This window comes from Microcaecilia unicolor, chromosome 9, assembly GCF_901765095.1.
Source record: "Microcaecilia unicolor chromosome 9, aMicUni1.1, whole genome shotgun sequence".
In the NCBI taxonomy this organism is placed as follows: Eukaryota; Metazoa; Chordata; class Amphibia; order Gymnophiona; family Siphonopidae; genus Microcaecilia; species Microcaecilia unicolor.
The window spans coordinates 47813643-47837428 of record NC_044039.1 but is presented as its reverse complement, the minus strand read 5'-3'; the positions used below and the strand labels follow the sequence as shown (position 1 = coordinate 47837428).

Below are 23786 nucleotides of genomic sequence, written 5' to 3'. Positions count from 1 at the left end.
CATCCTGACTCTTAATTTCTGGTATGTCGCTCTCAGCCAATGTTCCCTTTAATTTTTGATGGGCTGTGCAAATTTATAAGCAGAGTTGAAACTTGTGCGCTATGAGCCAAGTGTACCTCAGCAAGTAATATTGAGATTTCCAAACCTTTTGCTTAATTCAGTGGTTCTCAACCCAGTCCTCAAGGCACACCTAACCGGTCAGATTTTCAGGATATCCACAATGAATATGCATGAGACAGATTTGCATGCACTGCTTCCTTGGTATGCAAATCTATCTCATGCATATTTATTGTGGCTATCCTGAAAATCTGACCGGTTAGGTGTGCCTTGAGGACTGGGTTGAGAAACATGGGCTTATGTAATTGTTTTAATGAAGTAATTACGAAATTATGTTAGCCAGTCATTTGTTTCAAATAATTACAAAAAAAATCAAAATAAATGACATTTGATTTCATATTTTTAAAGGTAAGTATTATTAGTCAGGGTCAGTGCAAGGATATTAGTCACCCTAAGTGGATCTTCAATCTTGTACACTCCCCCTCATTAAAACCTACCAACTCTCGGCATCTCTGGCATATACAGTTATACCTTTTCTGCTGCCCTTTTGCTGCCCTCAGAATGTTGGAACAGTATTACATTTTCTCATGCATGCTATGTTTTGCTCTGTATGAATGTTTCACATTCTCTGTGCATGTGCCTACCACAGAAAGGACAGTGCTACATTATGCTACACTCAAATAGCTGTGTTTCTGAATATATGAATATATAAGATATAGAAAAGATAGAAAAAGTATGAAGTCCAGCAAGTTACTTTTCCCCTTTCATTAAGCCATCTAGCATTCTGTCTCCCTCTGGCTGGCTGCCCTCACCCCTGCTAATACCCCTTGTGTCCTTTTCCCTTTATTCCTATTTACCTTTTTACCTATTTATGCATGGGATAAACACAAAAGAATCCTGTTTAGAAGGAATGGATCCATGGAATCTTAGCGGAGATTGGGTGGCAACACTGGTAATTGGGAAGCAAAATCAGTGCTGGGCAGACTTCTATGGTCTGTGCCCTGATTGTGACTGAATAGATATCGATGGGCTGGAGTGTAAATTTTAAAGGGCTTTGACATTAACTTCAGAAATTTTAGTACAAGAACAGTGCTGGGCGGCTTCTATAGTCTGTGCCCTGAAAATGGCAAGGACAAATCAAACTCGGGTATACATATAAAGTATCGCATACCATGTATAATGAGTTTATCTTGTTGGACAGACTGGATGGACTGTACAGGTCTTTGTCTGCAGTCATTTATTATGTTACTATGTTACCACGTTTTGTTTTCCATTCTTCTCTTGTGCCTTCCTCATTTCAATGCTTCTGACATCATTCTATTCCTCTCCCAGGTCTATGGCTGGTGGAACTGCAGGTGCCCAAATTTTAGGCATGCTGATGTCCTGCTACATTTTTATCCTATAATGGACTCTGAGCACCTAGATTATTATAGGATAGGCTCTCACCATGCGGCATAGGGGCACCTAAAAGGAAGCACCCACTTATAGAATTGCCCCCTAGGATGGCACTTTATAAGTGGATGCTCCCCTTTTGATTCCATGATACAGTGGGGTAAACATCCATTCTGGGTTAAGTGTGCACAGTTATGCCATAGACCTGGCATAACTGAAGTCATGAACCATAAATAAAGAGGAGTGAAGTTTTCAAATTAACAGTACAAAAAATACACATTCCACTACAATCGTGCTCAGCTCTTTCAATAGCCAGATCCACTGCTCATGTTAACGTTCAAGCTAATCTGAAAAACAAGGAGAAAAAAGCCTCAGATAATGCAGGTTATTTCAGTCATTTAAATAATCCTGCTGCATCAATCACTGGCATAAAAATCCTCTCCCAAAATCAGAAAACATTTATTTTCACTTCATACTTTTCTTGTATATCTTTTCTTTATCAGATTACAAAGACACACAGAAATTATACCAACTTGTGTACAAACTCCTAGACACCAACTTGGTCACAACAACAAAAACAGCCATTCCATTCGCAGACAAACTTGCCAAGTACTTCTATGAAAAAATTATAAACCCACGCAACACACTACCTCACAACAACACTGACATTGAATACTTCTTTAATGAACTGGACCCAACTAATGGAGGATACCTGGCTGACTGAATCTGATTAAACTTCGACCTCCTCACCGTCGATATAGTTGCCCAGGCGATCAGCGGGTTCTCCAAAACTCACTGCAAACTAGACACTTGTCCCAACTACCTACTGAAATCCACCCCTGACTGCTTCATGACAGACCTCACATCCCACCTAAATTACATGCTTCAGCGAGGTATTTTCGCTAAGGAAAATGGCAATATTCTACTCACCCCGATACCAAAGGACTCCACGAATAAACAAATGAAATCAATAACTACCGTCCAGTAGCATCCATCCTGATGTCAGTCAAACTGATGGAAAGCATGGTAGCCAAACAACTCACAGAATATATAAATAAATTCTCAATTCTACACGAATCTCAGTCAGGTTTCCATCCCCTACACAGCACATAAACAGTATTGCTCACTCTCCTTTCCAAATTCAGACATGAAATAGCAATAGGCAAAAACATCCTCCTCCTCCTCCAATTCAACATGTCTAGTGCGTTCGACATGGTAAACCACAACATACTACTTAAGACTACTAGATAAGTTCGGGATTGGTGGTAATATACTAAGATGGATCAAAGGTTTCCTAACCACAAGAACATACCAAGTAATATCAAACTCAAACATATCACCGCCGTGGAAAGCAGACTGCGGAGTACCACAAGGATCACCACTATCCCCAATCTTTTTCAACCTAATGATGACCCCGCTAGCCAAGACCCTATCCAACCAAGGCCTTAACCCTTTCATCTATGCTGATGATGTTATAATATACATTCCTTGCAAAGCAAATCTGTCTGAAATCACCAATGAAATCAAGATCAGCTTCAACATCATGGACACTTGGGCAAATGCATTTCAACTGAAACTCAACAAAGAAAAAACACACTTTCTTTTTGTCTCATCTCAACACAGCGTGGACAACCCCACAATTATCAAAACTCCAGACCACACCCTCCCTATCTCAGACAGCCTGAAAATCCTCAGCGTCACAATAGACCGCTATCTAACACTAGAGAACCAAGTGGCATCCACAACGAAGAAAATGTTTCACGCAACGTGGAAACTCAAACGCGTGAATCAATACTTCCCGAGGGAAACATTTCGCAATCTGATACAATCAATGGTACTAAACCATTTAGACTACTGCAATGGAATCTATGCGGGATGTAAAGAACAAACCTTAAAGAGACTTCAGACCGCTCAGAATACAGCAGTCAGACTTATCTTCAGAAAAACCCGATACGATAGCGCAAAACCCCTCCGCAAAAAACTACATTGGCTCCCAATTAAAGAACGCATTGCTTTCAAGATCTGCACAATGGTTCACAAGATTATCTACGGTGAAGCCCCAGGATACAAGACAAACTTGATCGACCTACCTATGAGAAACACGTCCGAATCATCAAGAACGTACCTAAACCTGCACTACCCAAGCTGCAAAGGACTCAAATACAAATCAACCTACGCATCCAACTTTTCCCACACAAGCACCCAATTGTGGAACGTATTACCAAAAGCCATGAAAACCTCGTACGACCACCTACACTTCCGGAGAACACTAAAATCTTGTCTTTTTATTTTTTTTTTTATTTAATCTTGTCTTTTTAAAAAGGCATACCCTACCAACCCAACTAATGCCTGATCTCTGCAACACAATAACACTAGAATTCAAAATGCACAAAACACAGCTCTCCCACTGTTCAACGACCTTATGTGGCTATCCCACATGAACTTTATCTCATCTCAACATCACTCTGTATTTGTAAACACCGGAGACTACAAACGCACCTCCGTTATGATGCAAATAGGTGGGAAAATGTGAGATAAAAATGCAACAAATAAAATAATATATATTCATATATTAAAAAAAACAGCTACTTAACTTGAGTGTAGCATAACATCTCCCTGATACTGGCCACTTTCAGCTCAGCTAGTGATGGTTAGCAAGAGAGCACATTTGAAAGATTCCCCCCTAAAACAGTGGCATAGGCCTGCGAAACGGTGGCCAGTGTTGGGGAGAGCAATACAGCTGCTATATTATGCTACATTTCAAGTTAAGTAGCTGGTTTTTTCTATATATGAGCTTATAAGATAAAAGATATAAAAGAAAAAGTATGAAGTGAAAAGAAATGTTTTCTGATTTCGGGAGAGGTTTTTTATGCCAATGATTGATGCAGTAGGATTATTAAAATGACTGAAATAACCTGCATTATCTGAGGATTTTCCTCCCCTTTTTTCAGATTAGTTTGAACTTTAGCATGAGCAGTGGATCTGGCTATTGAAAGAGCTGAACATGATTGTAGTGAAGTGTGTATTTTTTGTATAACTGAAATTATGTAAATGTGACAAGAGCGTGTGTATGCACATAATTTGGATCACTGCCCATCTGGCCACATGTATGCTTTTCTTGCAGTTGTACATAATAGTACTTAGGACAAAATTCAGTAAATGATGCGCAAATTTGGATGCTGGAAAAAATGAGCTCTGGTCGTTATTCTATAAATGGCTCTCCAAGTTGGGCGCTGTTTATAGAATAGCGCTTAGTGCCGGGTTCTGCATTGAATTTTGGGCATGAGGATTTACACCAACTGAAACCTGGTGTAAATCCTCATGACTAAATTAGGCGTGGATCCCCTAGATTCTAGAATACTGTGTGCATCTTTAGTGAATGCCCCTGACCCACCTATGCCCCTCCCATGGCCATGCCCCCTTTTCAGTTGTGTGCTAAAAAATATACATGCCAAAGAATTGGCGCTAATTGGCTCATTGTTCAATTACATTGCATGCACAAATTGGGTGCACGCCCAAATTTGCAAGTGCAATTTTGAGCACCATTTATAGAATTTGGGGTTAGGGCACTTATGTGTTAGTTTGATATTATTGTGATTGTAACTATTGTACTCCGCCTAGAAGAGTATCGCTAGAACTGAATATAAGGTTACTTTTCCTTGCACTTCCATGTGCCAAGGGGTGCATGCCCATGAGTGTCCATGAGTGCCTAGTTATGTAATTGCCCTTCACGTGTCTATATAAAATGTCTCTATAAAAACTGTATTTTTGTGAGTGATATTACAGAAGGGCTGTCTGGTAAGGGTTGCCTCTTTGTGGATGATACCAAAATCTGCAATATGGTAGAACCCTTGATGGTGTGGATAACAAAAGGAAGGACCTTGCAAAGCTTGAAGAACCTCGGTCCTTGAGGGCCACAATCTAGTTGGGTTTTCAGGATTTCCTCAATGAATATGCATGCGATCTATTTGCATGTATTGCCTACGTTGTATGCAAAAAGATCTCATGCGTATTCATTGGGGAAATCCTGAAGACCCGACATGGCGAGAGCCGAGGTTGGACACCCCTGATCTAGAATTTGGCAGCTAAGATTTAATGCTAAAAAATGCAGGGAGCGGTATAGTTCTCTAAAAGGTCTGGTAAGATTCCTTTCTGTCAAGGCAGCAAAAAAACATTAAATGTAGCAATCTGACATTTAATGTCGTGAATTTCCTGGAAGCCAATAAGTTGCAAGATCCCAGACAACATGGTTTTACCAAAGGGAAATCGTGTCAAACGAATCTCATTGAGTTTTTTGATTGGGTGACAGGAGAATTGAATCAGGGATGAGCTATGGACGTAATCTACTTAGATTTCAGCAAAGCTTTTGACACGGTTCCCCACAGGAGGCTTTTAAATAAACTAGATGGGCTGAAGATAGGACCTAAAGTGGTGAACTGGATTAGGAACTGGTTAACGGACAGACGCCAGAGGGTGGTGGTGAATGGAGTTAGCACGGAGGAGGGAAAGGTGAGTAGTGGAGTGCCTCAAGGATCGGTGCTGGGGCTGATTCTGTTCAATATATTTGTGAGTGACCTTGCCGAAGGGTTAGAAGGTAAAGTTTGCCTATTTGCGGATGATACTAAGATCTGTAACAGAGTGGACACCCCGGAGGGAGTGGAAAACATGAAAAAGGATCTGAAGAAGCTAGAACAATGGTCTAAGGTCTGGCAATTAAAATTCAATCCAAAAATACTTGGGATAAATTAAACTAACCATTCACACACATAACCACTAATATAATTAATTAAGTTAGCACAATTTAAATAACTTAATTAATTGTATTAGTGGTTATGTGTGTGAATGGTTAGTTTAATTTATCCCAAGTATTTTTGGTGGAATATTTATATTTGAGGACTTGGGTAGTTTATCTGATTTATTCTTCCGTTTGAGTAGAAAATTAAAATTCAATGCCAAGAAATGCAAAGTGATGCACTTAGGGAATAGAAATCCACGGGAGACGTATGTGTTAGGTAGCGAGAGTCTGATAGGTACAGACGGGGAGAGGGATCTTGGGGTGATAGTATCTGAGGATTTGAAGGTGACGAAACAGTGTGACAAGGAGGTGGCTGTATCTAGAAGGTTGTTGGGCTGTATAGAGAGAGGTGTGACCAGCAGAAGAAAGGGAGTGTTGATGTCCCTGTATAAGTCGTTGGTGAGGCCCCATCTGGAGTATTGTGTTCAGTTTTGGAGGCCGTATCTTGCTAAGGATGTAAAAAGAATCGAAGCGGTGCAAAGAAAAGCTATGAGAATGGTATGGGATTTGCGTAACAAGACGTATGAGGAGAGACTTGCTGACCTGAACATGTATACCCTGGAGGAAAGGAGAAACAGGGGTGATATGATACAGACGTTCAAATATTTGAAAGGTATTAATCCGCAAATGAACCTTTTCCAGAGATACGAAGGTGGTAGATCAAGAGGACATGAAATGAGATTGAAGGGGGGCAGACTCAAGAAAAATGTCAGGAAGTATTTCTTCACAGAGAGAGTGGTGGATGCTTGGAGAATTCCTTTATTAAATAAAACGGAAAAAACCAATATTCAAGACATTACATCATGCCGTTGTAAAACCAGCCCCACTACACTTTTATACAAAAAATACAAACCCGATAAAACCCGTCCCCCCCAAATCCCCCCCACACCATACATTCAAATCAACTTCAAGCGGACATGCTTCCACCAAACCCCAAAATTATGTACCCCCCCCTCCACCTTTTCCCAGCGTGCCAATTCCTGGACGGCTCGGACAATGTCCCAGGAAACCTGCTCAGCCGACCTGCACTCCTGGCGCATAGACACCCCGCATCGAGCCACCCACAGGCAGTACCTGATAATGACTGATATGAGGAAGGCGGTACCTGGCTCCAGCCGCCCCGTCCCCTGCTGCCTCCCGTACACCCAGTCTGCATAGGTGTAGGACGTGAAGCTGGGGATGGCCAACAAGGCGGCCACTCTTCCACAAACTGCTCTGGAGAATGGACACACCATAAGGAAGTGGTCCATCGTCTCCAGCTGACCAGCACACTCCCCCCTCGGGCAGTTTCGGTCCTGCATGCTTCGGTGCATATTTGCCCTAACATATAATTTACCGTGAAGGGACAGCCAGGCAATGTCCCTGTACTTGTTCGGGAGTCGTCTAGATGAAATAAAGCGCAGGCCCTGCCTCAGCACGGGCCCTGGAGCATCCCTAAGAGTCAGGGGAGATGAGAAATGCTGGGAGCGAACCCGCTCCACCCAGCTCTCCCTCTGCCCCGCCCTTATTTCCTCCCATGTAATGTCCCACAACCGGACCAGCTTTACTAAGGATTTGTAGTAGCCTACCCCCTCCGGGAAACCCTTCCGCAACCTCCCCACCTTCCCCCCTCCCCACCAAGGGCCCCAAAATCCCTCCCACCACTGCACAACACTTTGTGCCCACCCTGGGGCCTCCGGCCCTCCCCCCCGCCCAAGGTTAAACTGGATGAACAGGGAGGAGAATAGCAGGACAGGGTTTACCATCCCCACCCCCCCTTCCTCCCGTGACCGGTAAGTAATATTGCGTTTTACCGGGTTCATCCTGTTGCCCCACAAAAGTTGAAAAAACACGCTGTACAATGAAGTGAAACAGCATTCCGGCAAAAGGCAGATGTAACTCAAGAAGAGAAACATGGGGACTATCTGGGTCTTCAACAACCGGACCCTGTCTGCCATGGACATCCGCCACCCCTTCCAACGATCCACCTTTTGCCTTGCCTCCGATATCTTTTGCTCCCAACTCTCCCGCCCGTAATCCCCCCCCCCAAAATACACTCCCAACACCCGCATTCTTTCAATCCCTGCAGGAAACCCGCCCCCTAGGTTAAATCGCCGTTCCTCTGGACCCACCCACAAGCTAGTACACTTACCCAGGTTTACCCGTGACCCCGATGCCTTGGAATATTCTTCAAGGGTCTCCCGCAGCATCCTCCCCTCCCTCTGGTCTGCCACCCAAACGGTGACATCGTCTGCATAAGCGATGACTCTCAATACGTTCCCTTTGCCAACCTCTACCCCTCTGAGCCCTCCCTCCCCCCCCCCTCCCAGCCTCCGCACCAGGGGATCTATGGCAAAAGCGTACAGCAGGGGCTCAATGGGCACCCCTGCCGTACCCCTGCCGTGACCCCCACCTCCGCCCCCCTCCATCCATTCACCAGGGGAAAAAAATCGCGCCCCAGCATACAACAGTTGCAGTTGTGCGATCCACTCCCCCGGGAAGCCATAGTGATCCAGGACCTTCCACAAGAACTCCCACTGCACTCGGTCGAAAGCCTTGTCCTGGTCCAAGGCCACGACCAACCTACCATCTCCCACCCGGCTATGTTCCAAGCCCTCCCTCACCCAGGCTACTGCCTCCAGCACCCCCCCTTCCTGGGACCCCACACCTCTGCGGGACTGCTAGCACTTCACCGGAGACCTTCCTCATGCGAGCATGAAGCATGTGGGCGAAGATCTTCCGGTCGCTGTTCAATAGTGCTATTGGTCGCCAGTTCGCCACGTCTTGAGGATCCTTGCCTTTGCTAAGGAGGACCAATGCTGATCCTCCCATAGACTCTGGCAAGGATCCTCCTGTTCGCGCCTCCTCCCAGAGTTCCAGCAAGAGCGGCGCCAGCTGGTCCCTGAACCGTTGGTAAAACTCCGCCGGAAGTCCATCCGGCCCCGGCGCTGTTCTGCGCCGCAAGGCCCCAATGGCCTCCTCCACCTCACCCAGCGTCCACGGCTGCGTTAAGACCTGAAGATGGGGCCCCCAGTTACCCACCCCCGGGGTCCCCTCAATATATCTTCCCATGGCCTCTGTCCCCAACTGTAGGTCCGAGAAAACCCGCCCAAAATGCGTCCCCACCACCCGCAAAATACCTTCCCTGGATTCTTGGAGCACCCCCCCCTCATCCCTAAACCCCACCACCACCCTCCTCTCCCTTCGTTCCTTGCAGCAGTCATACGGGTCCGGACCAAGCAGCTTCCCGAAGTCCCGCTCGTAGACGAGGGAAGAGTAGCGGTTGTACTGTACTCTTTCAACCTCCTGCTGCAGTACCTCAATATCCTCCCTCCTCCCCCCCCGGGAAATTAGATTATCCCGTCGCTTTCTCAGGGCGATCCCCAACCGGGTGGCCTCCCTTCCCTCCCGCCTTGCCTGACGGAGAAAAAACCCTCTGGTGCGGTGTTTCAGTACTTCCCACCAGTCCCTGAGGGAAGGGAAGACACCCTGAATGGACACCTGGTCTGCTAGGAATTCCAGGTACTCCTGGTGCAACACCCCCTCCTTCAACCATTTGAGATTCAATCTCCACAACCCTTTCCCTAGCTTGCACGCCCCCCCTCCCCCCAACTCTATCATCACCATCCTGTGGTCAGAGAAATCTACTTCCACCACCCTAGGTGCCTGCCTACATGCCCCTTCCCGAACTAGAAACCGGTCAATTCTGCTCCTACAGGTGCCCCGTGAAAAGGTGAAACCCTGATTCCCACCACCAAGTGCAATATGTACATCCACCAGCCCTGCTCCTTTCATAATCCCCGCTAGTCGAACCCCATCATAACGTACTTGTGGTGCCCGCCCCCCACTATCCTCTTTCCGTAAGATAGTGTTGAAGTCTCCTCCCCACACCAACTGCCTTGAAGTGTATAGGTAAGGCTTAATTTTGTTGAACAGTGCAGACCTTCCCTGTTTGCTTTGCGGTCCATACACATTAATCACCCGCAAGGCCACCCCCCGCAATATTACGTCCAACACCAAACACCTACCAATACCCAGCTCCACCACCCTCTGAATCTCTACTTTATTGGTTTTAAAGAGGACGCCTATCCCCCCATACCTCTCCCCGGCCAGACCCCAAATAGAGGGTCCCCATCTCCAGGCCCTCTTTGCCCGCCGGATGTCCTCTAGCGTCTGCAACCGGGTCTCCTGGAGGAGGAAACAGTCCGCCTCCACAGCAGAGAGGCCATCAAATGCCAAGCTTCTTGCCCTCTGGGAGGCGACACTAGCCACATTAAGTGTGGCGAACACCAATAGCAGTCCCGCCATCAGTCCTCGCTACCACACCCCCCGCCTTCCTGGCTGCCTTCCCTTCTCTCCACACCATCATCCGTGGTCCCTTCCCCTCCACCCTCTTCTTCCTCCTCCGCCCAATCCCGGACCCCTAGCTTAAACATCCCTTCCCCCACCCTTGCTTTCTTCCTCCCTATCTTCTTTTTGTCTTCACCCACCTCCCTCCCTCCCTGGGGATCATCAAGCGACCTGCCCCCCTCCTCTCCTCCCTCTTCCACCCCTACTACCTCCTCTTCTTCCACCCTTCCCATCAATCCCGCCTCCGACCCTTCCTCCCTCCCCTCACGGGCCTGCATTACTACATCCTTTCTTACCTTCCTTTCCTCTCCCGCCCTCCCTGCATCAGCCGTCACCTCCCCCGATCCACCCACCTCCCCCCCTACCCTTCCCCCCTCTTTGTCCCTCAAAACCCTCCCCTCCCGTTTCTCTTTCCTCTTACCCGCTGTTCCCTTCACTCCTTCTCCCCTACCTCCCAACCCGTCCTGCCGGCTACCCCCATCCTCTACCTCCTCACCAGCCAGTTCCTCAACCCCTCCCTCCTCTTCCAAACCCCTGAATCTATTCCCTACTTCTATCCCCATTCCCACCCCCCTTCCCACCTTTCCTCTCCGCTGTTTCTTGGACACCCGCGTCCAGCCCTCATCCTCCCCTTCCTGCCGCTTCCGACCCTCCCCCAAGCCCCCCCCCTCTACCTGTCCCTGTCCTTCCCTGGACCCTTTCCCTCCCGCCCCGGGAACCTGATCATGGTCTGCTTCCCCTCCCCCCTCCCCTGACCTGAACCATCCCTATCTATCTCCTCCTCACCCCCATTATGGGAGGCCCAAGGGCAGGCTCGAAATGCATGCCCCAGACCCCCACACAAGTTGCACCGAATAGACATACAGGACTCCGTGGGATGCTCCTTAGACCCGCACTTTCCACACTGCACAACCGGGCATGACATACTAAAATGTCTAAACGACCCGCACTTGTGACACTGCCGTGGCTGCCCCTTATAAAAGCAGAGAATCCGATCCCTGCCGATGAACGCCGAGGAGGGAATGTGCTGGGTGACATGCCCTGCCTGCCTCAGCCTAACCTGCGCACCCCAACCTCCAGCCCACACCCTACTGGGGTCCGGGAGTTTGGACAAGGGGGTACGCAATTCTGCGTACCGTTGTAGCCAGAAGGCCAGGTCCGCCCCTGATAGAGACTCATTTCGAACAAGAAGGGTTACTTGCACCAGGTCGGGTCTGCTGATCGGTACGGCCCGGTAGTTCTTCCAGTCCCCTCTCCCCCGTACCCCTTCGTATCTCTCCCAGAAGACCTCCATGCCTCGCTGGGTTAGAAAGCTGACATCGTATTCTGGTATATTCACCGGATGAATACAGGCATAGAGGTCCTCTGGGAGGAATCCTAGACCAAGGACCAATCTCAGGACCGCATCCCTGCTTGGCATCCCCCCCTCCCCCACCCATCTCAATTGTACCACATTCCTCCTTTTGGGAACCTGGCCTCCCCCCCACCCCCCTCCCCATCCTTCCCCGCTGCCCCCTACCCCCCTAGTTCCCCTGCGGCCACCTCCTCCACCCACCACCGCCGCAAAGGACGGACCCCCACCCCACCGTCCCCCCCCTTCTGCAGCGCGGGGACCCCCCCCGCTCCTGATGCACCATATCCTCCTTCTCTTGCCTTCCCCGTTTCTCAGCCTCCCTCCCCTCCCTCCCTATCCCTCCCCCCAACATGCCTTGTACCCCTTCAACCAGCAAACCTTGGTCCCCTGCACCCCTCACCCCCCGAGCACTCGTATCCCCTGTAGTCACAGTGTCCATCAGTTCAATGCCTCCTGCAACAGAAACCCTGCCTGTCTCCCTATCGATTTGGTCCATAGGAACTTTGAGAGCAGGTTCCCCTATATAACTGGTCCCCTCCCAGTGCCCCTGCCCCCCTCCCGTCGAATCAACCCCTCCCCCCAGAGCCAACCACCCCGCTGCCTGGCCGGAATCAGAATCCCTAGTACCACCAGTTAAGTTTACTTCTGGTGCGCATGGCAAGGCAAGCACCCCTCCCTCCCGCCCAAAACCTGCTCTCTGGACCGGGTCCCTTTTTCCTCCAACGTTCTGCTCCTTCGGATCCTCCAGCCCCGCTGTTTCGCCAAGCGGATGAGGCTTCCCACACTCCAGAAGTGCCTGCCCTCTCACACATGGGGAATCTTCTGGCGCTGCAGCTATTTCCCCTGCCAGCCTTTGTAGCTGTTCTGCAGTCTTTCCTGCTCCCACAGCCCGATTGGCTGGAGCCTCTGCTGCCAGGCTGGTTTGTTGCAAACACTCCTGATCCTCCAGTGCTTTCTTTATCGAGAACCCCTCCTTTTCACCTGCTGTTTGTCCAGCTGCAGCACTCTCTGTCACCAGGTTTTCCTCTGCTAAAACCTCACCATTCTCAGTCTTTGGCAGTGCTGCAGCCTGCCTGGCCGTGACCTCCAGCCCCTCAGTGCTGCGTGGGCGGGGCCTCCCCAGCTGCAATGGAGTCAGTGTTTGTTTGCTGCTCTCAACTCCTGCTGCAGGCAATGGGCACAAAACCTGTGGCTGCAACTGCCTCTGCTGACCTCTTGCTTCTTGCTCAAGTAAGTTTTTCAGTTCTGCTTCCACTGGTGTAGAAAAGAGTCTCTCTCCTGAACTTCCAGCCCCTGTTTCTACAAGATGAAAAGTCTGGGTTTTAAAACTTTTTTCCTGTTCAGTTTTTCCAACCTCAGGTTCCCTTAACGAGCATGCCTCTCCAGCCCCACCTCCAGTCCTGCTTGCTTCAGAAGCTGCCAGAGACTGACTAGCAAGGTACTGCATATACTGTAATGTCTTTTGGGTACTGGGCCCAGGAAGCTCCTTTGGCCCCTGGGTGTTCTGGGGTCCAAGGTCTGAGCTCCTACTCTCCTTCTCTGTTTGCTGTTGTGACTTTTTGAAGGTTGTCAGGGCTTTTCCCCCCAAGGCCATTCTTTCTCTGTTGATGTAAACTTCTCTCAGAGGGTTCCCAGGGCCCTTTTTCAATGCCCCCAGCAAATGTTCTTTCTTTTGAAGAAGCTTGAGTAAACGGGTTACCTCCTTTGTATAAGTCTTGCGGTGCTCCACTGGGGCTAGTTTGCACAGGGCTTTTGCCATTTTAACCCGTTTCCCCAACTCTACCACCTCTTTTTCTGTGCTTTTTATTTTTCTCACCATTTGAATCAGGCCACTGGTCGGGTCCTCTGGATCCTGACTATAGTCTGTGAAATCTTCCTCCTCTGAGGAGTCACTGTCCTCCTCCTCTGACACCGGTAGGGCCTCCCGGCAGATCTCCATTACCTCTGCTCTCTCCTCTCTCTCTTCCGATCTGCTGTTCTCTGGGGCCTCCCCCAGCTCTCTCCCCCCCTCACCTGCTAGATGGCGTGCCACTGTGAGGGGGGTACCGGTCTGGGTTCCTCCCATGGAAGCCTGCACTCTTCGATCCACAGGGCTCCTTTCCCTCCTCTCTGGAGTCCTGCCAGAGAGGGAACTACTTCTCCTGGCCTTCTGGTCCCTGGCCCCAGGAGACCCCCTGGCCTGGGGCTTTCCTGAGGACTGCTCCCCAGGGACCTTCCTCATTTCTGGGGAAGGAGCTAGGCCTCACTCCCTTCCCCCTGGAAGCCTGCAGAGCCTCTGGCAGCACTTCCTCCTCCTTCCAAGTCTCAACAGCAACTAACTTGGAATGTCCTCCCGCGGGAGGTGGTGGAGATGAAAACGGTAACGGAATTCAAACATGCGTGGGACAAACATAAAGGAATCCTGGTCAGAAGGAATGGATCCTCAGGAGCTTAACCGAGATTGGATAGCAGAGCTGGTAGTGGGAGGCGGGGCTGGAGGTTGGGAGGCGGGGATAGTGCGGGGCAGACTTATACAGTTGTGCCAGAGCCAGTGGTGGGAGGCGGGACTGGAGGTTGGGAGGCAGGGATAGTGCTGGGCAGACTTATATGGTCTGTGCCAGAGCCGGTGGTGGGAGGCGGGGATAGTGCTGGGCAGACTTATACGGTCAGTGCCAGAGCTGGTGGTGGGAGGCGGGGATAGTGCTGGGCAGACTTATACGGTCTGTGCCAGAGCCGGTGGTTGGGAAGTGGGGCTGGTGGTTGGGAGGCGGGGATAGTGCTGGGCAGACTTATACGGTCTGTGCCCTGAAGAGCATAGGTACAAATCAAAGTAGGGTATACACAAAAAGTAGCACACATGAGTTGTCTTGTTGGGCAGACTGGATGGACCGTGCAGGTCTTTTTCTGCCATCATCTACTATGTTACTATGACACCTTTTTCTTGCTTCCTGTATCAGTCACCATCCTGGTGCTTGCCATGTTCTCTGTCTTACTATCAGTATTGAATGGTCCTGCTCCTGCTCCTGTCTGCTAGCCTGGGTTTTGGGAAGCAGTAGCCTTTCCAAAGTGCTTATACCTTGGGCCAGCTTGGGCTTTGCTTTGTAATATCTTGTATATTTTATTTATTTGTTACATTTGTATCCCACATTTCCCCACCTATTTGCAGACTCAATGTGGCTTACATAGTACCGGAGAGGCGTTTGCAGACTCCGGTGTGAACAAATACAAAGTGATGCTGTGGTAAAATAAAGTTCATGTAGCACAGCCTCATTAGGGAATTGTGTAACGGAAGAGTTGAGTTATGTCCATTACGTACTTTAGTTTTGTTGTGCTGCAGAGATCAGGTATATGACATCACATTACAGCAATAGAAGAAAGGATTCAAATTGTAGTGCTTGAGATCACTACTTGTTTTTTTTGTTTTGTTGTGGTTTACATTACTTAAAATGGTAAACCTGTATGATTTGTATTAATGCAATCTTTGGACTTCATGTAGAATACATCTGTGGATTAGCACAATGCCCATAAAAATGAGACCTCAAGCCTCCTCTGAAGTAACTCAACTGAGTTAAAACACCAGACTTATTCATCACTGCACATCAGGAGTCTGTGAACCCTGAAAATACTTGTTCTAGTGCTGCCAACCCTGCCTGACTCATTTTTCAACGAGTTTTGATAAACCTTCTCACCATATGCCAGGGATGTCCTCAGGGGAACCATGATTTAATGTGTTGTAAAGCTGTTTGGGAGTTTATTCAACTCAGCTGTTGATTTTACAAGGGCAATTTTTTTTCTATGCAAGGGATTAGATTCTTTGAGGATTTTATAGATATGTCCTTTCTGGGTTTTTTTTCTTTACTTTCTCTAGAATCACCTTTATTGCACAGACCCATCTCAATACAGACAGGTTGATTTTGAACTCCCTGGTGAAATATTTTGGTATAATACAATTTTGCTTGAAGAAAGCATTTAAAATTCCTTACAATTTCAAATCAAAACCACTATAGAGCTAGCCTGCTCTGGGCAACTTAGGGATTAACATTCAGCAGGATTGAACTGGGTAGGGAGACTCCGGATCTGTGCTGATTTTCAGTGGCACTTAATTGGATAGTGCTGCTGAGTATCAGCACAGACTGTTGTGGCACTATCCAGTTCCCCCCGGAATCTTTAAAGTTGTGTGTCCAAATTTGGGCATTCAACTTACAAAATAGTGCCAGTTGCATGCTTAATTGTTATATTAGGCACTAATTGGCCTTAATTACAATAATATCCCTTAAGTGATGCTGATTTGTAGTTATATTTGTAACTGCACTTAGGTGCTGTTCTATCAACTTATGGGTTGATAGTCAGACCACGGAAGGTAGCCAGGCTGCCACTCGTTGTCAGCACTGAGCTCAGATATTCAATGCTGGGCCATCTCCGATGACCGGTATTGAATATCCAGTTTATTTTTGGCCGGTTCCAACTTATCTGGCAAGGTCGATATTCAGCACTAGCTGGTTAAGTTGGAACCAGACAAAGATAGGCTTGCTATTTATACGGCCAAATGTGGCCGTCAAACTTAGTCGGTGATGTGCCGACAATCAGCAGATATCCAGTTATATCATGTGATATAACTGGCTATCTGCTATGTGCTAACTGGCAATGTTCAGTGGGAGACACCTGGCTATCCACGCTGATTATCACTGGATAGCCGGCTAAGTATCATTTAAACGGCCAGATGCTGTTCATGGTCAGTTAAATGGTTTTGAATATCGGGGAGTTAGTGCCTAAATGCTATAGTATACAATGACAAAGGGGGCGTGCACACGGGTGAGCCTGGGGGGGTGTCCTGCAGTTGCACTTATAAGTTATAGAATACTGTCAATTACGCATGCAGCTGCCAACTTTGGACATGACCATTTATACCAGCCTTTGACATGGCGAACGTGCGTGTGCCTAAAGTTAGGTAAGCGCATGCTGACTTATGTTCTATTCTATAACAGCATTTTTGCGTGCAACTGCCGTTATAGAATTGGCGCTTTGTGTGCATATTTTTCATGCTGAAGTTTTGGGGCACTTTCTTGAATCTACCTGTTAGTGCTGGTGCATGAAGTCATTTGGATACCACTCATATTCACTCCTGGTCCCCAAATTAATAGCTGCATGAGTAGAACCACACAAATAGCAATCCTGACTTGGCTGGTTAGCTATCTGGGTACTGGATAACTTCTGGGAGCAAAGCATGCCTGGATATTCAGTGCCATTACCAGACTATGGATCAGCACTGAACATTTGGGCACAGATAAGCTTGCAGTGATTAGTGCTTTTAATAATGCAGACTGCTGTGGGCTAAGTATTGCTTGGTTAGTTCTTTGTGGTCACACATGTACATTATACTGAATTGTATGCATGGTAAAGGCTAGATTTTGTATATGGCACCCAAAAAAATGAGTGCTAACCTTTATAAATGGTGCTCTAAGTTGGGCGCCATTTATAGAATGGTGCATTGCACCATAATCCACACCCAGTTTGGGGCACAAGGATTTACACCAGCGGAAGCCTGGTGTAAATCCTTGTGCCTACATTAGGCACAGATTTGCTGTATTCTGCAACACTGTGCACCAATTATTGGAACGCCCATAACCTTCCCATGCCCCTCTAGTGACCATGCTCCCTTTCCAGATCTGTGCGTAAATTTTTACATGCACATCTTTATAGAATACCAACTACAAAGATGCATGTGTAAATTCTAATTATTGCCAATTAGTACCAATAATTGATAGAGCCCAATTATTGGTGCTAATTGGCTCGTTCAATTAAATTGCACATGCAAATTGGATGCTTCCAAATTTGTGTGCGCAATTTTTAGCACCATATATACAATTAGGGGGTAAATGTCATGCAGGCATACAAAAGATGATTGGTCTGCAGAGGCTATTATAGCCCAGTGTGTGACAGTATCTAAATTGCTGTGCAAATCTGAGTAATGTGTACTGCGTAACCATACTGAAGACAAGTCTCAGAAGCCATTTATGCTGTAGAGAAGCAATTTTAGAAAGAAGTTTTCATGCATACATGCCATTATATGCACATAAAAGATCCATTACAGAATTACATACATACTTATATACGAACTTACAATAGGTGTGTTCAGGGGAGGAGTTTGGGCGGTGCACAGACAATGTCATAAGTTATGTACATATTTTATACAACATTCATGTAGACATGTCCTTTATGTGCTTCCATTTACACCTGCTTCTGAGCAGGCATTAAGGTTCACAGCTTCAATCTAGCAGCTATTTCTGTAAGATTTGTGGCAGACGTGTTGGGGGGGGGGGGGGGGGGGGGGCATTTTCAATACGACATCTAAGCTCGAATAGACATGTTTTGCTGAAAACATCTGAAAAAAAAGGTCCAGCTCACAGCCATAATCAGACTAGAAAAATGTCTACATTTCTGGTTTGATTATGGCTTTCAGCTAGAAGTTTTTATGCTAAAAACATCCATCTGAAGTACTATTTATAAAAATAAAATGTCCTAGGTAAAAACGTAGAAAAACAAGCCATAGGGATGTCTGCCTGGTAGCATTCCTAGTACACTGGCCACACGGACATCTCAGCAGAGCAGAGAGGCAGCCTAGTGGTCTGTGCAGTGGACTTCACATAAAAGGACTCGGGTATAAGTCCCACCTAATCCCCTTCATATTGTATGATGAGCTCTCCAGGAACAGAGAAAACCTACTGTACCTAAAGGCAGTGGCGTTCCTAGGGTGGCTGACATCCGGGGCGGATCGCCGAAGCGCCCCCTCCCCCGGCGAAAGGACACCCCCCGGGGTGCATTTTTATCTGCTGGGGGGGGGGGGGGGGCGCGCCTGTCGGCTTCGCTCGTTCCATGCTCCCTCTGCCCCAGAACAAGAAGTAACCTGTTCCGGGGCAGAGGGAGCATGGAACGAGCAGAGCCGACAGGCGTGTGGCACCCCCCCAGCGGCATGAACCCGGAGCGGACTGCACCCACCGCCCCCCCCTAGGAACGCCACTGCCTAAAGGTCCACCACTACAATAGTCTTCAGGCTTGCAGGTCACTTATATATTTAGGTACAGGAGGTATTTCTGTGTTCCTGGAGGGCTCATCTATTTGAACTAAAATGAAAGAGTTAAAATGGGAATTGAACCTGGGTCCTGTCGTTCACAGTCCACTGCACTGACCACTAAGCTAGTCCATCCACTTGCTTGCTGCTTTCTAAGGAATGGCCACAATATCTGGAGCTGTCATACAAGCTGGTATCTATTGTCACTGTCACATCTTTGGGGGGTAGGAGAGAGTCAGTAACCACTGGGGGATTAAAGGGCGGCCATGCCTTAGTTCCGCCAATGTTAAGCTGATCAATTAGGGCACCTTTTTGTGACTTAGTAGTGACTGAAACAGGTCTAGATAAACATGTACTTCTTTTTTGCTATGGACATTTTTTTTTCTGTTCCATTATCACTGAAAAATGTCCAGATTTTAAGCCCGCCCATAACATACTTCTGACATGCCCCATTGCAATTTAGATGAACTGTAAAGTAAAACATCCCAATTCTCAGTTTCAAGAAGTGTGACTTAGATGTTTTTGTGAGAAAATGTCCATCTGCCACTTTGTGCCACTTTTGAGACATTTTTCTGTCTTGAAAATGAGCACCATAGACATCTATGTGTCTTTATAAAATTGTCTAAAATTGGTGCCTATATAGCCTTCACACCTAGGGAACCTGTTATAAAATTACCTTCCATTGGGTAATTCTATAAGGAGCCATCTAGATGTAAGTAGCAGAAAGGTGCATAAATGGTGGTATTCTTGACACTGTTCATCCAGGATTTAACAATGTAAAACTTAATTGTCAAGCTCCTGAAAATTTCTGACCAATATCTTCCTTGATTTTCTTGGCAAAAGTCACAGAAAAATTAACACTTCAGCAGTTGAAAGATTTTGTTGAAGAAAATGAGATTTTAGATCCATTCCACTTTGAATTTCAGACCACTCATAAATAATTTTGGATACCAATGGTATTGGATACCATTCGGAGTGGTTTTGATCATGATGAATAAACTTTATGGTTTTTGTCAGATGAGACAGCTACTTTTGATACTATCATTCACAATATTTTGATTGAGAGTTTAAGGATTGCAGGATGTGTGTTATCTTGGGTTGATTCTTTTTAACTTATTGGCAATTTCAAGTGGAACTTGGAGATGATTTTTCCAAATGGAATATCATATCTTCTGGTGTAACACAAGGTTTAGCCCTTTCAGCTTTGCTATTTAATATTTTTTATGTTGTGAATTTGTCAACTTATGGCTTGATTAGGGTGCTCATTTTCAAAGCACATAGACATACAAAGTTACATAGAAACCTATTGGACTCATTTTTGAAAGAAATGGACGTACAAAAAGTGACATAAATCGGCATTTGGACGTTCATCTCACAGAAACATCCAAATCGGTATCATCGAAACCGCATTTTGGATGTCTTTCTCAGATGTCCGTCGGAAGGACATCCAAATCTCAAGGGGGCGTATCGGAGGCGTGTTTAAGGCAGGTCTTGGGCATCCCTAAGACCTGGATGTCTTTGAGCAATAATGGAACAAAGCAAAAACGTCCACCACTAAAACGATGTTTTGAGCTAGACCTGTTTTTATTACGAATAAGGCACAAAAAGGTGCCCCAAATGACCAGATGACCACTGGAGGGAATCAGGGATGACCTCACCTTACTCCCCCAGTGGTCACTAACCCCCTCTCACCCCTCAAAAATGTGTTGAAGAACATTACTTGCCAGCCTCAGATGTCATATTCAGGTCCATGACATGTGGGTAGTGGGTTTGGGGGGCTCAGCACACAAGGTAAGGGAGCTATGTACCTGGGAGCAATTTCTGAAGTCCACTGCAGTGCCCCCTAGGGTGCCCGGCTGGTGTCCTGGCATATCAGGGGGACCAGTGTGCACTACAAATGCTGGCTCCTCCCGTATCCAAATGGCTTGAATTTGGACGTTTTAGACTTGGATGTTTTTTTCCGAAAATGGCCGAAAATCAAAGACATCCAAATCGCACAACATCCAAATCCAAAGACATCCATATTTTTTTCGAACACAAAGATGGACGTCCATCTTTTTTGAAAATGACCTCTCCACTTTGGAATTTGAATGTCTTTGTAAAGTGTCCAAATTCTGACTTAGACGTTTCTTTCGAAAATGCCACTCCATGTGACTTTGCAAGTCTGTGTGCTTTGAAAATGAGCCTCTAGGTGTCATTATAGATTGTATATTGATGACCTGCAATTTTTCATATATTGAAAGATCTATAACTGAGAATTTGGATTCTATACTCTTAGATGGCCTGTATAACTGCAAATAAGCTTTGTTTGAATATTAAAAAAAAAACACAGATTATGTTATCGAGATTGGTTGTTATGTTGTAAATTGTCCTGAACATCTGTTAGTTGGAGCAATTTCAATTCCAGTTGGTGAATGAGTTAAGAAATGTAGGTGTTTTGTTGGATTTAGCTTTGTCTATAAAAGCATTATTGAAAACAATAATTAGAACAGTATTCTGTAAATTATGTATGATGTACCAATTGAATGATCTTTTAAGTGGGGAGAATTTTTGTATAGTGGTTCAGAGTTTGATTACTCACATTTTGGTTATTGTAGTTCTCTGTGTTTAGGACTCCCCAAAGCATCATTACTTTCCTTTATAGAATAGACTTCAGATTAGCACTGCTTTGAAGAACTGCCTTCCACATGACATACAGTCTGCAAGACTGTAGATATGTGCTTTTGAAAATGACACAGAAACAGCATTGAAACTTGTTTTATGTTAATTTTCAAAATGAAATGGATGAAAAACAAAATTTGTTCATTTTTCTGTTTTAGTATGTGTTAAATGGTTGCTGTCATTGCTGTCGTTGTTTTGTCCAAAGACATCTAGAGGCAATCTAAGGCTGCCTTCAGCATGAAAAGCTGTCATCGATCTTTGGTGCCCTATCTGTACAGAGTGTTTATAGAGGAAAAATGATCAGCTGCCATGTCCATTTGATTCAGGGTTGTCACATTTCCCTCCTTGGCAGGCTAGTAATGATTCGTCTTGATAGTGTTGCATATTTTGATTCAGGTGGGTTTACATAGCAGTATGTTTTACTTGGTATTGACTTTGCAAACAAAGACAAAAAAGAGCCCAAGGTAGAATTCCAAATGTTTATTCATAAAGGTATAAACACAAGCCTACAACATTAGTTGGGGCCATGCTAAACACAGATGTTGGTTTCATGAGAACGGTAGTAACTCTTGCTATATGTGAAGTGGTTCTTCAGTTGTTGGTTTGATCTAATAATATATTAGAAGTCTAATCAGATTTTGCATCTTAGAGAAAACATTTGGATGAAATTAGCTGACCCCTTATAAACGTGGTTATGTTGGGTATAATGTTGGGTATACATTAATGAATAAACACTGGAATCCAATCTTGGACTCTTTTTTTTTTTGTCTGCTGGCACTAATCTTTTGTTTGCTTCCTTGGCATTTATCATCTGCCTCTTTGTTTTGTTGTTGTTTCCTGGTGTTGTCTGTTACAATGTTATGCATATTTAAGTTTTACTCTGCACAGTATATGAGAGGTCAGGGCTGGACAAACGCCAGGTGCCAGGTCGCCATGGTGACTAAAAACTGGGACCTGGCATCTAAGTTTGCAGAGCAGAAGCAAAACAAGCAACAGAGGAAACTATACTCGTCCATCCTTGTCCACTCCCCCATTGCTGCACTTCCAATTCAGGAGCAGGCGTAGTCACACGAGAGCACACACGTTCACGCAGCCCCTCCCGTAGCCCCAGACTGGCACTAATAAGAGGTGTATAGAAAGAGTGGCTGTGTGACAGGCCACAGCCACCTTCTCTTTGCTTTTTGTCACTAAAAGTAAACTTTGAACCAAGTGGTTCAAATTTTATATTCAGTTCTGGGTGGCAGAGGAGGCAGCTATGGCCTGACATGCAGCTGCTCTTCTGTACACCTCTTATCAGTACCGGTCTGGTGCTGGGGGGGGGGGGGGGGTAGGAGGAGGAGGCAAGCAAAAAGATACAAGATGGAGTGTTTGTGTGCCGGGGGGGGGGGGGGGGGGGGGAGCTGTGAAGAGGGGCACAGTACGTGTATGTTTGTGATGGGAGTAGCAGGCCCGGGTGGTGGTCAGAGGGAAGCAGGAGGAGGATGTCTGTGTGCCCAGGTGGTGGAGGGAGGGAAGCAGGAGGTGGATGTCTTAGAAAGAGAGAGAGAGTGTACAGTGGGGGGGGGGGGGGGGGGAGAGGGGTGCTGTCAGACAGACAGACAGAGAAAGGAGAGAGAGAGAGAGAGCAAGAGAGAGAGATAGGGGGTGCTGTGGGGCAGACAGACATAGAGAAAGGGGGAGAGAGAGGGAGAGAAAGAGGGTGCTGTGGGGAAAGAGAGAGAGATAGAAAGAGAGAGAGAGAGAGGGTGCTGTGGGGCAGACAGAGAGGGAGACAGAGAGATGGAGGGAGGTATTGTGGGGCACAGAGAGAGAGAGAGAGAGAGAGAGAGAGAGAGCGAGGATTCTTAGAGGCAGATAGACAGAGAGAGGTTGCTGTGGGGCTGACAGAAAGAGAGCAAGAGAGAGAGAGGTATGCACCATGGAAAGGCAGCCCACATGAAGCCTTCTTAATCAGGAGGATTCTGGAGCACTAGCAACTGCATAAGTGCTCTGTGAAACTCCGAGTGGGAGTTGGGCATGTGGCCGGAGGAAATAATATATCTGGACAAAAAGGTAGAATGCAAAAATAAGTATTTATTTACAAGGACTGAAATTACGGGGCTTGTTTCTTCATAGAGCCCAAGGCATAGAATGGGAAAACCCCAGTGGGT

The 23786-nt window shown here is 46.6% G+C and overlaps 1 long non-coding RNA gene across 1 annotated transcript; it reads right to left on the bottom strand.

The window, feature by feature from the left end:
* Nucleotides 1-3014: 3014 nt before the first annotated feature.
* Nucleotides 3015-16669, bottom strand: LOC115477470. Its single transcript, XR_003943331.1, has 3 exons — nucleotides 16593-16669; nucleotides 3435-3439; nucleotides 3015-3025 (listed from the first exon to the last, which is right to left on the bottom strand). It is a non-coding gene; the product is annotated as an uncharacterized LOC115477470 (long non-coding RNA).
* Between the last annotated feature and the right edge of the window lie 7117 nt (nucleotides 16670-23786).